The 16996-nt window shown below is 40.1% G+C and overlaps 1 pseudogene; it reads left to right on the top strand.

Annotated features, from left to right (window-relative positions):
- The window catches only part of LOC112229099, a 123668-nt pseudogene that overhangs the window by 40197 nt on the left and 66475 nt on the right, over positions 1-16996 (top strand).

Below are 16996 nucleotides of genomic sequence, written 5' to 3'. Positions count from 1 at the left end.
AGACCTGACGAACAGCAAAAGCACTAGCCTATGTCAATCTACTATCCCCTATAGTACAAAAAAGTTGACCTATTCTATTGTCCTTCTGTGTGAGGAAATAAATAAATATTCCAAACCATCTGGGACAGTTGTGGGATGCGATAGATCCCAAATGTAATACAACAACTCACATCATAAAACATTTTAAAAGCAATGAGGCTGATGCAGCAGATCAGAAAGTTTAGCTTACAATATTTATAAACTATTCAGCCATTTCCTCACATTATAACCGCAGCAATGCACACACTGCATGCAGCAGGCTATATTACACTTCCTTGTGTTACAAAATACATTTTACCAAGGCAAATTTTAGTCTTCATGTTCTGAATCATACATGTGGTGGAGGTCTTAAAAGTTGTTTCTGCGGATTACAAAAAGCTAAATTAGCATGACACAAGCTGAATTAAATGCTTTGAAAATATGACGCTCGCAGTACGCCCAGTGCTCTGTTGACATGTCAAAGAGATGCTTGTTTTCCTGAGAAATATTTTTAAAAGAACAGGAATTTCGTATTAATATGAAAAACATGTACTAAAATATGTAAATACTACATGTTATGTCTAAAAATCACTGTCTTGCCTCTTATGTCCTCCGCATTCGAGAAGATGACGATTTTAAACGGTGCACCTGTCAGGTAGCCTTAATTCTCGCACAGCATCCAGCCTAGCTGACGCGATACTATAGACATGTAAAAGTTGTAGCACTAATATTTCATTGGGGTATAAACGTAGTCACCTATAGGTGTGGTACATTTAATTGCTATTAATGATTTAAGAAACATGGGCTGGATTAAATTTAATGGTCAATGGTAATTTACCATTTAATGGTAAATTTTCATGGTCTGCCCTAAAATATATGCAGTTGGTTACGTCATGCTGTAGATATTTCTATGTCCTGCTACTGTGATATTCTATAAAACGTTACATTAATATTTTTTCTCTGACCTCTATTGATTTAGTCACCCAAGTAATTTTTATGAGGGCAAAAACTCTTCTGAAAGGATTATGATAGAGACATGAGGTTTGGACCATTGGTTTTCTTAGAGGATTAACTACACAATTATCATATTTGACCCATTGGTCAAAATATGCATTTATGATTGGAAACCCTACATTATGCACACTGTTCTTTACAGAGCATACATAAAACAAAGATTATATGATCTGGGGCATCATTAGAAGAAGCTGTGTCATCCCCACCTCATACTAGCTTAGCTTGAGCTGAATTGGCCATCGCTAGCTATTTTAAGCCTTTTTGGACCATGACATGATGAAATCATCGTCAATCATTTTCACCTATCAATAGCAATTATGACTAAATCTGTAAATTAACATAACATTTCAGAAAATGTGTAACTTGTCATCGTCTTCTCCCTTGTGGCACTCTTGATAGTTCTCTGGGCCTCGCTGTTGCTCCACGGGTGCGTTTTCTCAACAAAGCCCAAAAGCAGAGAGCAGACCCTGGGCAGAATAGCAGGCAGGAAAAGGTGGCCGAGTCTGAAGAGGAGGACGAGAAAGAACTGAAGAGCTTCAAGGCTCAGCTCAGAGGAGATGGGCCCAGTCCCAAAACTGGGAGGAGGAGGTGGTTGCGGGTGTGGAAAAGTTACAGCTTGGGCCTAAGGGTCTCTTCTTTGGTCCAGATGAAGAGGAGGATAAAGATCTGAGGGACTAGGACCTGCTGACAGTGAAAAGAAAAGATGTCTTCAGTCTGGAGGAGGTAGACCAGGATGATGAGGTGAGGTGGTCAGGGCTGTTGTGGTGCCAGTTTTTTGTACACCAGTGTTTCTTAATCCTGGGGCCGCAAAGGGGTGCACCTTTTTGCCTTAGCACTATACACCTGATTCCACTAATCAACTCATCAAACTTTTAATTTGTGGAATCAGGTGTGTAGTGAGTGCTAGGGCAAAAACTAAAATGTGCATCCCTTTGGATCCCCAGAACCATGATTAAGAAAATATATTACTCCCGTTGCATTTAAGTTACTGAACATGTTATACATGACACAATTACTTCATGTTGTTCTCCACAGCGACATGTAATAGCTTACAGTAAGAAAAAAACTAAAAGTTTATTAGAAAAATGGTGTGAAAGGTAAGAAAATAGTTCCGAAAAATTTAGCTAAAATGACTAGTTGTGGAAACCCAAATGGCTATAGTATATAGAGTACATTTCGTTCAAAAAGTATACACACTACTTGGCTTTTTCCCTTATTTTGCTGTTTTACATAGTGGGATTAAAATATATATAATAAATAACTACTGTTTACACAAAATGGTAGAAAAAGTCAAACCTTTATAAAAAAATATTTTTTTAAATCTATGAAAAGTAAAACACTATCTTGATTTATACAAGTATTCAACCCCCTGAGTCAGTACAGTTGAAGTCGGAAGTTGACATACACTTAGGTTGGAGTCATTAAAACTTGTTTTTCAACCACTCCACACATTTCTTGGCAAGTCAGTTATGAAATCTACTTTGTGCATGACATTTCTCTAACAATTGTTTACTGACAGATTATTTCACTTATAATTCACTGTATCACAATTCCAGTGGGTCAGAAGTTTACATACACTTGACTGTGCCTTTAAACAGCTTGGAGAATTCCAGAAAATGATGTCATGGCTTTAGAAGCTTCTGATAGGCTAAATGACATAATTTCGGTCAATTGGAGGTGTACCTGTGGATGTATTTCAAGGCCTACCTTCAAACTCAGTGCCTCTTTGCTTGACATCATGGGAAAATCCAAAGAAATCAGCTAAGACAAACAATTGTAGACCTCCACAAGTCTGGTTCATCCTTGGGAGCAATTTCCAAATGCCTGAAGGTCCCACGTTCATCTGTACAAACAATAGTACGCAAGTATAAACACCCTGGGACCACACAGCGGTCATACCGCTCAGGAAGGAGATGCATTCTGTCTCCTAGAGATGAGCGTACTTTGGTGCAAAAAGTGCAAATCAATCCCAGAACAACATCAAAGGTTCTTGTGAAGATGCTGGAGGAAACGGGTACAAAAGTATCTATATCCACAGTAAAAATGAGTCCTATATCGACATAACCTGAAAGGCCTCTCAGCAAGGAAGAAGTCACTGCTCCAAAACCGTCATAAAAAAGCCAGACTACGGTTTGCAACTGCACATGGGGACAAAGATCGTACTTTAAAAAAAAAGTGTCCTCTGGTCTGATGAAACAAACATAGAACTGTTTGGCCATAATGACCATCGTTTTGTTTGGAGGAAAAAGTTGAGGCTTGCAAGCCGAAGAACACCATCCCAACCGTGAAGCACGGGTTGACAGCATCATGTTGTGGGGGTGCTATGCTGCAGGAGGGACCGGTGCACTTCACAAAATAGATGGCATCGTGAGGAAGGAAAATTATGTAGATATGTTGAAGCAACATCTCAAGATATATTGACCCACTGGGAATGTGATGAAAGAAATAAAACATTAAATGAATCATTCTCTATTATTATTCTGACATTTCACGTTCTTAAAATAAAGTGGTGATCCCAACTGACCTAAGACAGAGAATTTTTACTAGGATTAAATGTCAGGAATTGTGAAAAACTGAGTTTAACTGTATTTGGCTAAGGTGTATGTAAACTTCCGACTTCAACTGTACGTGTTTAAATCACCTTTGGCAGAGATTACAGCTGAGAGTCTTTCTGGATAAATCAGTAAGATTGTGAAACACCTGGATTGTGCAACATTTGCCTTATTATTATTATTATTATTCAAGCTCTGTCATCTTGGTTGCTGATCATTGCAAAACAACCATTTTCAGGTCTGGCCATATATTTTTAAGCAGTCTTAAGTCAAAACTGTAACTAGGCCACTCATGAACATTCACAGTCTTCTTGGTAAGCAACTCCAGTGTAGATTTGGCTTTGTGTTTTTAGGTTATTGTTATCTTCTTAAAGATTAATCTCCCAGTGTCTGGTGGAAAGCAGACTGAACCATGTTTTTCTCTAGGATTTTTGTCTGCGCTTAGTTCTATTCTGTTTATTTTTGTTTATTCTGTTAAACTCCCCAATCCTTAATGATTACAAGCATACCCATAACATGATGCAGACACCACCATGCTTGACAATATGGAGAGTGGTACTCAGTAATATGTTGGGGAAAATCCAGTAAAACACTTTGTAATTCAGGACAAAACATGTATTGCTTTGCCAAATGTTTTGCAGTATTACTTTAGTGCCTTGTTGCAAACAGGATGCATGTATTTTATTCTGTGCAGGCTTCCTCCTTTTCACTCTGTCAATTTAGGATAGTATTGTGGAATATCTACATTGTTGTTGATCCATCCTCAGTTTTCTCCCATCACAGCTATTAAACTCTGTTTTAAAGTCACCATTGGCCTCCTGGCGAAATCTCTGAGCTGTTGCCTTTCTCTCCAGCAACTGATTTAGGAAGGATGCCTGTATATTTGTAGTGACTAAGTTTATTGATACACCTTCCAAAGTGTAATTAATAACTTCAGCAATCTCAGAGGGATATTCAATTTCTGCTTTTTATTTTTACCCATCTACCAATAGGTGCCCTTTACGAGCCATTGGAAAACCTCTCTGGTCTTTGTGGTTGAATCTATTTGAAATTCACTGCTCAACTGAGGGACCTTACACATATGTGTGTGGTACAAAGATGAGCAAGTCATTCAAAAAGCATGTTAAAAACTATTATTGTACAGCATCCCGAGTGGCACAGCGGTCCTAAGGTACTGCATCGCAGTTTTGCGGCATCACTTCAGCCTGGGGTTTTTGAAGGCACTGTTATACAGTGCCAGATGAAAGTCTAAACACCCCTTGCACAGAATATAATGTATTTTTGGATAGGGGGTGGTAATTATCCCAACTTTGAAAAATACAACTCTTCTCCAGGGTTAGGTATTAGAAGACTGAGGCAGTAGGGCTTCCTCTACCTTCTCATCTGGGCTTTGCTCCTTTGATGTTTCTTTTGACCCTGACAAACTCCCCAGTCCCTGCCGGCGACAAGCATACCCATAACATGATGTTGCCACCGCAATGCTTGATAATGCAGAGGGTAAACAATATTGCATTCCCTCCACATTACTGGCCTCTATGACAAAGTGAAAAGAATTAAGCCTGTGTTTAAAAAAGTCCACTCCAAATGATCCATTCTGTTTGCAAACGAGTCTGTTAAATAATACTGCAAGACGACATGGCAAAGAAATGAACTTTTTGGCCTAAATTAAAAACTCCAGGCTTGGGTCAAATCCAATACAACATGTGAAACCTAATGTATTTTGGAGTATTGTTGTGGAGGCATCATTTTATGGGTATGCTTGTCACCGGCAGAGACTGGTTGGAGTTTGTTAGGATCAAAATAAATATGAAAGGAGCAAATCCCAGGTAAAAAGTTAGAGGAAACCCTAACCCTGGGTTATAGTTTTATTTTTCAAAGTTATAATGGCTGCCAAAGGTGCTTCCACCAAGTATTAACTCTGAGCTTTGAAGACACACAATCAAGACATCTTAGTTAGAAAACCTTAAATCTATATATTTGTAATAATTTTTTCTTAGACTTGTGGACTAGTTTGTTTAGATTGGTATGAAATAAATAGAATGTATTTCCTTTTAAAATTTTAAGGCAGCAAAATGTGAACTTTGCAAGGGATTGTGGACTTTCACCTGCGACGAGCTAGGTGCGCTTTTTTTTTTGCATGCGTCTGTAGTCTCCAGTTTGACAAGCGGTTCAATTATTGCCCATCTCCAACCATCTGTTTTCTACGGAGTTGCCAACTTGCAATGTCGTTGTCTCATATGCGATGCCCTGAGTCATTGGCGCTTGGTGTGCTTCAGCCTGGCTTTGCCTTGCATTTCTGTAGAGTTCTGTTGTTTATTAAACTTCCATCAAAGTTAGGTACAACATGTTCCAGAAGGCTTAATGACTCCAGTCTACACACACCTGGCAGTGGATGGATACGAGTTCATGTCAGATTTCATTTTGGCCAGATGGTTCCTCTCTGCTGGAGAGAGAACCGGTAAATCACTGTTTGCGCTGAGTGCCCACCTACAGGTATGTCCCTTAGCAGGGGATGTAGATGCTGAAGTGGTGACCTCATCACAGTAATCACTCTGGTTTGGGTGATGAGCTTATAACATAATTAAATGGCTGAGACTAAACTGTCTGTTAAGTGAGGTGTAGGCAGCTTAAACCCCTACACAAGTGCACACTTGTGTGACTCAGCTTATTACCTTTTTGCCCCTTTCTCAGGAATTGGAGTGGGCTGATTGAAATGCTCAGTTTTTCCTGGAGGAAAATGGTTTGTTCCAAGCTATTTGTTGCTTATATTTAGAGTTACTGTGCACCTTGAGGCAAACAATTTGGGCTAGCTCCCATGTGAAGTTGGGAATATAACATCCTGGTTTTCCCGCAAAAAAAGGACAGCCGTACGATAGAAACAGTTTGGAGAAGAAGAGTGTTTGAATAGAGGTCAGGGTGAGTTTAGCCATCTCCGGCTATCTCTTTCATTGACTCCTCTGCAGTGGGATAATAATATGCTGTAGGTGGCAGAGTCACAGCTGCTGTAGTGTGCCTTCAGCTAGAGTGTGGGAGGCTGCGGAGTGGTGCTTTTCTTGTCAGACATGATTCACTGTCTTCAAATGGGGGAGGAAGATTTTATTTTTTGCTCTTCATCACTATAGATTCAGTGAAATAATCTAGATAAATGTGGCTATCTACAGTCTCATGAGAGGCTTATGAGAGGACGGGGGTCAGTTAAGGGTCTTTTAGGGCCATTGTATATGAAATCATTAAAATGAACATGTCTTTGTTTGCCTAGGGGAGAAATGGTTTATAATATAGAGGAATTTCTTAACTTATTCAGGTCAACTTTCAACACGAGTTATAATGAGTACCCCCAAAAACTTGCCAACTGTCAGTTTACACAGACTCCTAGAGAAGCTTTTTCTCCCTGAAATACCTGTCGACTCTTCAGACCATATACTTCACCTCCAGCATGTGACAATAATTAGGCTGATTTGTGACACTGTCACTATCGCGGTCTGGACGCTATGCCTGGGGATGCTTTCATCTCCTCTATCGAGATCCGGGTGACTTCACCCGTCACCCAAATTTTTCAATACAGCTGGCAGGGTCTGTTCAGCTCAATTGCCTCTGAAATTGTCACAGTACCAGGAGAAACAGAAAGCACCCAACATTTCTACTGTCACTGGCCTTATCCTGCCCCTGAGGGGCTTAGAAGCTCCTTCAGATAGTGTTTCAAGAATTATGGGTGGTATTGACGTTGTGGGTGGTATTGATGTTTTAAAATATCAATCATGTCAATGACTGCCGTCTTCTGGTACAAGGTATCGAGCATATTCATACCATTCTACTAATTTCATGGTTTAACCAAAAACGTTAGGGTCAATCAGGGTTTTTGTATACTCCATCATTGGATAACGTAAAATAAACTAATTATTTTCTTCACACGTAGATGCCATCATTTATTTTTGGTCTTTGAGGTGGTGATAGCCTAACATAATAACACATCATTCATTGTGTCCTTTTAAATGTAGCTTTGTGAGTATGAGATTGATTGAGGCAATCTTGTGAGAGCAGCCCCCTCAGCCTGCAATAACAATCTCAGGGAAGGACATAAGTCCGTTGACAGTCCTCTTTGTCAAATGACACCTTGCATTGGAAACGAACCGCATGGCAATTCCATTATGCTAATTGCTTCCTTGTCGTCCTCTCACACCCTTACTTTGAGAAGAAACCGTCTCCTGCCAAACCCAAATACCCTTGGACATCGCGTTATAGGTCTCTCCCAAAAATGGGGAAGGTTTAGGCCTAGCTTTATCATAGAGATGGTATTCTATAGGCTTATATAGTATTTTTATTTTATTTATTTATTAAACAAAATGTTAAAGTAAAAAAATCTTTCAAAAAGGAACTGATATTCACAAACAAACACAATGCAAGACAAAAAAAAACATAAATCATACAACACATACAGGCCTCCCGAGCGGCACAGCGGTCTAAAGCACTGCATTGCATTGCTAGAGACTTCACTACAGACCCTGGCTCGTTCCCAGGCTGTGTCACAACCAAATCAAATTTGTGCTGTCACATGCTCTGAATAAAACAGGTGTAGACCTTAAGAGTGAAATACTTACTTAGAAGCCCTAAACCAACCCTTAACCAACAATGCAGTTACATAGATAAGTAAAAAATAATAATAACCTAGTCAAAGAGCAGCAGTAAAATAACAGTAGCAAGGGGCTACCGGTACATAGTCGATGTGCGGGGGGCACCGGTTAGTAGAGGTATTATGTACATGTAGGTAGGGTTAAAGTGACTGCATAGATAATAACTAGAGTAGCAGCAGGGTAAAAGAGTGGGTGAGTGGGGTGGGGGGACAACAATGCAAATAGTCTGAGTAGCCATTTGATTAGCTATTCAGGAGTCTTATTGCTTGAGGGTAGAAGCTGTTTAGAAACCTTTTGGACCTCGACTTGGCACTCCGGTATCGCTTGCCGTGCGGTAGCAGAGAGAACAGGACAGATTGGGAGTCCCATAGGGCGGCGCACAATTAGCCCAGCGTCGTCCGTGTTAGGGGAGGGTTTGGCCGGGGGAGGTTGGCCGTCATTGTAAATAAGAATTTGTTATTTTTATGACTTGCCTAGTTAAATAAAAATAACATGGAAGCACTTGTTCACAATCAGATCAAGTAACATTTGATTTGTCACATGCTTCAAGACTAACAGTGAAATGCTTACTTATGGGTCCATTTTCAACAATGCAGAGTTAAAGATAAGATCAATTAAATAAAAATGTAAATAGTGTCACGATGAATAAAAACAAACTGAATTACAAATAATAAAACAAATACTAAAAATAACATACAATACAGTGCATTGGGAAAGTAGTCATACCCCTTGACATTTTCCACATTTGTTTTTTTACGTTACATCCTTTCCCCCTCATAAATCTACACACAAAAAATACCCAATAATGACAAAGCAAAAACAGGTTTTGAGAAATGTTTGCTAATGTATTAAAAATAAACTGACATGACATTTACATAAGTCATCAGAACCTTTACTCAGTACTTGGTTGAAGCACCTTTGGCAGCGGTTACAGCCTCGAGTCTTCTTGGGTAGGATGCTACAAGCTTGGCACACCTGTATTTGGGGAGTTTCTCCCATTTACCCTTTGCAGATCCTCTCAAGCTCTGTCAGGTTGGATGGGGAGCGTCGCTGCACAGCTATTTTCAGGTCTCTCCAGTGATGTTGGATCGTGTTCAAGTCTGGGCTCTGGCTGGTCCACTCAAGGACATTGAGACTTGTCCCGAAGCCACTCCTGCGTTGTCTTGGCTATGTGCCTTAGGTGAACCTTCGCCTAAGCACTCTGTCCTGTTGTCAGGTGAACCTCCCAGTCCCTGCCTGAAAAAATCCCCACCGCACTCTGGGGGATGGTGCAGGTTATGTGCCAGGTCATGTGCCTTTTACTGAGGAGTGGCTTCCGTCTGGCCTCTCTACCATAAAGTCCTGAATGGTGAGATGGTTGTCCTTCTGGAAGGTTCTCCCATCTCCACAGAGGAACTCTGCAGCTCTGTCTTAGTGACCATCGGTTTCTTGGTCACCTCCCTGACCAAGGCCCTTTTCCCCCTATTGCTCAGTTTGGCCAGGTGGTCAGTTCTAGGAAGAGTCTTGGTGGTTTCAAACATCTTCCGTTTAAGAATGATGGAGGCTACTGTGTTCTTGGGGACCTTCGATACTTCAGAAATGTTTTGGGTTCAGCTGTAGAACTTTTTGAGGGTCTGAGGGCCCATGCCAAATCTTTTCAGCCTCTTGAGGGGGAAGAGGAATTGTCGTGCCGACTGTTTGGTGTGTTTGGACTAGGGTTGGGCGATATCCAGATTTCCAGACCTTGATACCAGTAGCGGTCGGTGACGTTTAAGATGAAGGAAAAGACAAATGTATTTTATGAGTTTGGCCTTAATTCTGTTACAGCATATTGGATGACTGTCATTCATATTACATTCTCCCAGTTCCGCTACACACAGCCTATGTCGTTGTCACCATATTAGCTAAAGTAAAGTAACGTCATAGTCAACATAGCTAATAGAAGGAACAAGTTAGTAAAACCGCTACAATCATGCAGTACAGTGTAGTAAGCAGTTTATCAGTTACACCAGTGGCCCCCTGGTGGCAATACTTTTGTAAAACCAGAAGCTTACCTTGACTTGGAAGAGTTCCCGTGTTGGATAGCCATAGCCAGCTAACTAACATAGCATCCCTCTATTTGAGCCTGGTGTTTGAGTAGGCTAAACTAAGTAGCTGCATTTGCTAGCTGTGAAAGTGAGAAAAAAATGGAATATAGCAAGCTCTCTCTGTTTTTGAAAACATTAACTTGTTCAAAACTGTTAACTCGGTGAGAAAGACAATAGTTTAACTCACCAAATTTTATGCACTGCAGTGTTACCTAACTGTAGCTTATGCTTTCACTACTAGATTCAATATCTGATCCTTTGATTGGATGGACAACATGTCAGTTCGTGCTGCAAGAGCTCCGATAAGGTGGAGGATGTCCTCCGGAAGTTGTCATAATTAATGCGTATGTCTATGGAAGGGGGTGAGAACCAATATTCCCAAAGGACGACGGAAGCTAGCTGTCCTCCGGCTAAACCATGGTGTTACCCTACAGTGCTGTTGAGGCTACTGTAGACCTTAATTGCAAAAGTGTTTTAATAAATTATTTGGTAAAATGTGAATATGTTTTATCTAAAAATAATAACTTTTTTAATGTTTCACTATTTTTATGAAATTCACAGAGTAGGATGGTCCTCCACTGCTTCATACTGTGCCTGTGCCATCTTGGGATATATGTGATTACCGGTAGTGCACACAATTCGTGGAAAAATATTTTCAAATGAAAAAATAAGCCCCAAAGACGTAAATTACCAGAATGCTAACAAGTACTAAGGAATCCCCATAGCAGATGATAGGTAAATGCTAACAGACGCATGTAAATATTTACTTCTAAGACAGATGATCTATTGCACCTTGCCTATGCCGCTCGGCCATCACTCATCCATATACTTATATGTACATATTCTCATTCACCCCTTTAGATTTGTGTGTATTAGGTAGTTGTTGGGGAATTGTTCGATTATTTGTTAGATATTCCTGCACTGTCGGAACTAGAAGCACAAGCATTTCGCTACACTCGCATTAACATCTGCTTATCATGTGTATGTGACCAATAACATTTGATTAGATTTGATACCATATTGGGGTATACTGTATTACCGGAAGTGCACACAAGGGGCGCTAATTCAAAACAATTTATATTTAATAGTTTGGGGGATGCACCAAACAATTTAGGCTGTAACCAAGAAGCTTGAAGCTATCAAATTAGCAAACCAAATGCATGTCTGGAGCCCTGAGCTGGGTATAATTTGTTTGACATCTTAGATTTCAAAATACCCCGGTATACGGTAAAACATGATTATTGTTTACCTGGGGTAATGTTTGTGGTGGTTAATTTCTGTATTACAAAATGAGGAGAGAGACAAACTTCACACACCAGTCAAACTACATCTTTAATAATAAGAGCTTTGCAATAGCAATGACTTTCAATGATGTGCCATTTCTAATGAACCATTGAAAGTGACAACACAAAAGTACAAAGATCTTTTATAGCCAAGATACACCCCTCGCAACCTACACGACGAACAACAGATACATAGAATGGTCACAAGGTTAAGATTTGTATGAAAGGTATCTATAATACATAGCAGACAGCAACTGTTGTGTCAACAGTTTTTCATTGTAAAGACTAGTGTCTGGTCCTCCTACTCCAAACTGGAACCGTCTCACCCTGGTACGGTATAGCACAAAAATATTACCTCATGTTATCTGGAATGCTCTTTAGGTTTTATCACCTAAAGACATCGTAAATCTCCTCCGTCAGTGCTATCTCATAAAGGCCCTCCTCAGTAAAACACACACACACAATAGTTAACAGAATACTCTATTCTGTCGAAAAAAACAACCATTATAATACAATACAAGCATTATAACATAATCTTGCAATTTCCACATGTTTCTATCCATATTAATTTTCTCTGGTTCACTTACTATTGGTAAAATGGCCTTAGGAAATTGTTTCTATTCTCCTTTTAACTTTTGTTTTCCGATTGATACCGTTTGTGATCAAATGTTTTAAAGACTGAGTTAATTCCAGATGGGTACATTGTTATGCTACCATCTGGGGTTCTCTCTGCTCTTTTTTCAGTCTATTGGTGTTTTTTCAAAAGTTATAGAGTTGTTGATGTAACTTAATAAGTACCTGCTTTAAATGTCTGGTGTATGCTCTGTTTTGTTTCCCAAGCAAGTGCTTTAGAGAACTATTACTGTCAATCTGGCATTTAGCTAATGTGATGAAACAGTTTGACACTGAGCCTCAGGACTTTTCTTCTCAGTCGAGTTAGTTAATTTCTCTCTTCCTCTCCTTTACTTTATAATTATTAAGAGCGAAAAGAAAGAATGCTCAATCTCTGACCATAAAGACTCACCTTTTGTATAATGCTAAGTCCTCTGAGGATGTGTTGACTCCCCCATTCCCCCCTATTGACAGTTGTGTTTGGTCTGGCCCATGTATTGAAGGATTGATTGTTTCATTGATTTGACTGAGCATCTGATTCTCACTCTAATCCATTAATTGTCCCTCAGCCATTCATTTCAGGACCGGCATGAATGTCAGCACCGGTGTTGAGGAATGCTCCTCAACGCACAACTGTCTAGTGATGGAACAAGCAATAAATCACCTCCAAGATTTTACTTACCCTCTACTATGATGTGTCTAATCATCACATTTCATTCTGAGTACATTCTTGTTTTAACCTGAATCCATATTGAAGTTTGTTTACTGTCCTTGCCTAACTAAAAGTGCTAAATACATTTAAAAAATGCTTATAACGATATCTTAACTATAAGAATTTGCTTCAATGTCCCTCCCATTCAAAAAGCCAACCTGCCAGGTACCAAACCTTGAGAACATTTGAACTCGCAAGAGAAGAGCAACATGCACTGGAATAGTGGGCTTTTGCTTACTCCAAAGGTGAAGTAGAGCACGTGCTCTTAAATCGGGATCAAACATTTCTCACAGTCCTTTTTTTCCTAAGCTGATGAAATAAAGAAGGGGGTAAGATTTGACTTTGTGGCTCCTATCTCCTTATCTTTTCAAATGCATACAGAAAGCCATGCCCCTTTGTGGAAACCGCTGATATTGGATTTCTAATCAAATTGGTTTTTCCTCTTTTCGACAGGGCCCATAATTTTGCCATAGAAATGCAGTGCAATAACTTCACACCCAAAGAGATTGAATTGACTCGTTCAGAATAGCGGCAAGACTGCGCCTCCAGTGGGAAAGAGCTTATTAAAACAGGGTGGGCTAGGTAATTCCTAACTCCACCTCCCAATTTAGATTCTCAGTGGGGAGATAGAAACTGGGGCAGGAGGGGGAGTAACATTTACTGATTCGTTTTGACAAGAGAGTTGGGACAGAGCGGAGCTGTTGTTGTCATGTATCACTAATTATGTGCTCACCTCACTAGGTTTATGAAGTGAGTTTTGCCACAGGTTGTTTCATTTGCTGACGGAATGAATCAAATGCCCCCCCCGACCCCCCACACACACAGAGACGTCCTTGCCTCTGCCTCACATTCTTGTATTGCTCCGGTAGCCTGCTAGTGTCCATTGTTGTGCAGAGCAGTTCATTTTGTTCCTTAATGTATTCCGACAGGTTGCTGTGGCTTTGAATAGGGCTCTCAAAATGTATGGCACTAACTTCTGTTGGCTGAGTCTATGTTTGTCAGCAGAACAAACTGTATAGAAATGCAATGGAAGTTTTTCTCTCAATTTTTCTGAGATTACCTTCAATACATGTATAGTGAGAGAATTAACAATTATTTCTTGGTTTGGGGGAAATTGAATATCTTTCAGTATGACAACATTCCCAGCATGATGGCCATTATTTAATATTTATGCCACATCCTTTTGAATCACATTTTTCTCTCTATCAAATGCTCACATCGGTTATTTCTAATTGAAGATGGTGATCAATGTCCCCAAGGGAGGGATGACTTCAGTTATTAAACCATAAAATGGTTCGCCAATTGAGACCAAATACTTCAATATATGGTTGAGCGAGCACACCGACATAAATTGTGTAGTGGGTCATTCTGATGTGAAAACATAATCAGGCATGCAGTATTTATTAAGGCTGGGAATTACCAAGTACCCCACGATACAATATTATCAAGATAGTTAAGTGCCGATAATGTGATTTTATTCAATTCGATGTTCCGAACATATTGTTCACCATATGTCTGCTGCAGGGGGAAAAGAGAGTCATGAGAAAACAAAGAGCTGAAAACAAATTGGCTCCCTATTTAAAAAGATGGAAAACAAGCTAGGAAAGAAAAATACTGCCCTTTTGGTGCAGGTAACTAGCCAACTAGCTCAAAAATATAGAGATATTGTCGATCTGATAAATCGTCAAAAACAATATCCCCATATGTAACTATATATACTTTTTGTCTCGTCACTAATATTATGCCTCCTTCCAAGTGCCGACTCAGCAGAGTCTACTGCTCGTTAAACTTAAGTCATATTCCAAGGGCTTGTTTTATTAACACCCTAGGCAAGAGCGCTCTCTATCACTCTGGATACGAGAGAATATATGCTGGAATGTGCCAAGGAAAGTTTGTTTACCCTCTGCTTTGACTACAACAACAAAATGGGTTGTTTGCACTGAATAATTCCTAGGGAATAATCGCTGTTGCGGAACAGCAAATCAGGAGTGAAAGATTCCCTTCATTTATGTTATGTCTAGTGTCCTTGTCAACTGCTTAACCAGAGATGATCTGTTATCTGGGCAAACATTGGAATGTTGTTTGATGTTGCAGCACTGTAAAGCCTGCAGGTTGGATTTGGCACAGATCCTAATTAGAGGAGCAATGGAAAATTCATACATTTCTTGAATCAATGTTCCAGAATGCAGAGGTTTTATTATAACTATAGTGTACCACTGACCTTAGTCTTGATTTCTACCTCAGAGGACAGGCCAGCTGCCCTGTAAGTAAATAGTTTTGACACAATTTGATAATTCTATTCTTTACTACCAAATTAAATGGCAAAACTACCCTCTCAGGGGCTGGGAATTTCATTTTGTTGCACAGTTAATTTGCTGAAGCAATCAATGAGTGGACAGTACTGGTGGTTCTCTGTGAATTTGTCTTTGTCAGCATTCCTGAGTCTCCAGTCTGCTGACCTACTGTCTAGCTACCTCTAGCCGAGATCAGCAGGGACAGACCGTTTCAACATGATCAATGTTATGAGGTGTTACATTGGCAGGGAAATTGTGTTAGGTTGATATGTACATATATGCAGTGTTCTGATCATTTCCCCTCTCATCACAGGAAAGCAACACCATGAAGAAGACTGAAAAAGAGACAAAGTTCAAAGAGGCCAAGAAAGTCCTGAAGAGGAACTTCCAAGTCAACACCAAATTAGTCTTCACGGAAGAGGGACAGGTCTGTACAAACATTTTTCTTCCTGACGACAAATTTTTATTTTGAGTCAGATCCAATAATAACCCGTTTTGGTGGCTTCAGGCTAAGCTAAATGAGAAGACCACTTATTGTCAAAACCAGTTTGTTTACCTCACTAACAGCCTTTTCACTCAGAGAAAATTAGATGGCATGTGATGTTTTGTGTATTGATGCTCAGCCAGCTGAAAATTCAATTAAGGACACTAAATAGTGTGTGTGTGTGTGTGTGTGTGTGTGTGTGTGTGTGTGTGTGTGTGTGTGTGTGTGTGTGTGTGTGTGTGTGTGTGTGTGTGTGTGTGTGTGTGTGTGTGTGTTTGTGTGTGGGTGTGTGTGTGTGTGTGTGTGTGTGTGTGTGTAGTTTGTGTGTGGGTAAGTGTGTGCGTGTGTTGATTCCCATCCAGCTGAAAATTAGATAGCAAAGTTGCAGTGTTGTAATTTAACTGTGTGTTGATCAATGCCCCTCTCTCCAGATGGTGCAGCAGTGGCCACCGCTCCAGAGGACGGATGTGCCAGCCACAGAGGGGGAGGAGGATGATGGCACAACTGGCATCAATGTGGAGGAGGCCAGAGAGAGGCTGCGCCGAGAGTACCTGGAGTTTGACAAGCTGGAGTACAGACGTAAAGTCAAAGAGAAACACAGGGTAAGACTGTAGTACATCTGTCAAGTTAAACAAACTCACAGGTTAAGACTGCAGCACAGCTGTAAAGATCAGTCAAAAACACATAACGTTGAGCAGAAAAAGCAGGCAGAAAAAACACAGGGTAAGACAGTACACTACACTGCGACCAGAAACAATTCACCCGGATGATAATAATAGTTGTAATTATGACTTTGCTGTGCCATAGAGAATAAACTGATTAGTGACCATTATGCTTGCATCATTACTACAGAGAAAACATCTTATTTCTAGCCCAAACCAAGCAAATGATTTTCTTTCGCAGATTTGCAATATCGCATTTTACATTCATAAACCATGTTGCGGGCCTTTCTAAAAACTACTCGCAAGCTAACAACCTGGTAACTGCAGATGATGGTAACTTATCGAGTTACCATCATTAATACCTTGAATATTTTTTTCTTCCATTGGGCTCGTCCATTTCTTTGTGTGCTCCTTATAAAAATGGCAGTGTAGAGCCCTGCTGTAGTGCAGTCACATCGTAAAACAGTAGCTCCACTAGCCCATACAGCAGCTTCAGGGTGCAGAGAGAGAGCGTTTTATCCTAATGGTTATCTGCAGATAGGTACAGGAGATACATGCTGCTAACAGACTGCACAAATAAATAAATACAAGTATTGAAAATGAAGTACGAACCGCATAATAATAACATGCATGACTTAATGTTTTCCTGAATTGTAACTGCTGCAAGG

The sequence above is a fragment of the Oncorhynchus tshawytscha genome, linkage group LG30 (genome assembly GCF_018296145.1).
Source record: "Oncorhynchus tshawytscha isolate Ot180627B linkage group LG30, Otsh_v2.0, whole genome shotgun sequence".
NCBI lineage: Eukaryota > Metazoa > Chordata > Actinopteri > Salmoniformes > Salmonidae > Oncorhynchus > Oncorhynchus tshawytscha.
Note: the sequence above shows the minus strand (reverse complement) of the source record. Positions and strands in the feature narration are given on the sequence as shown.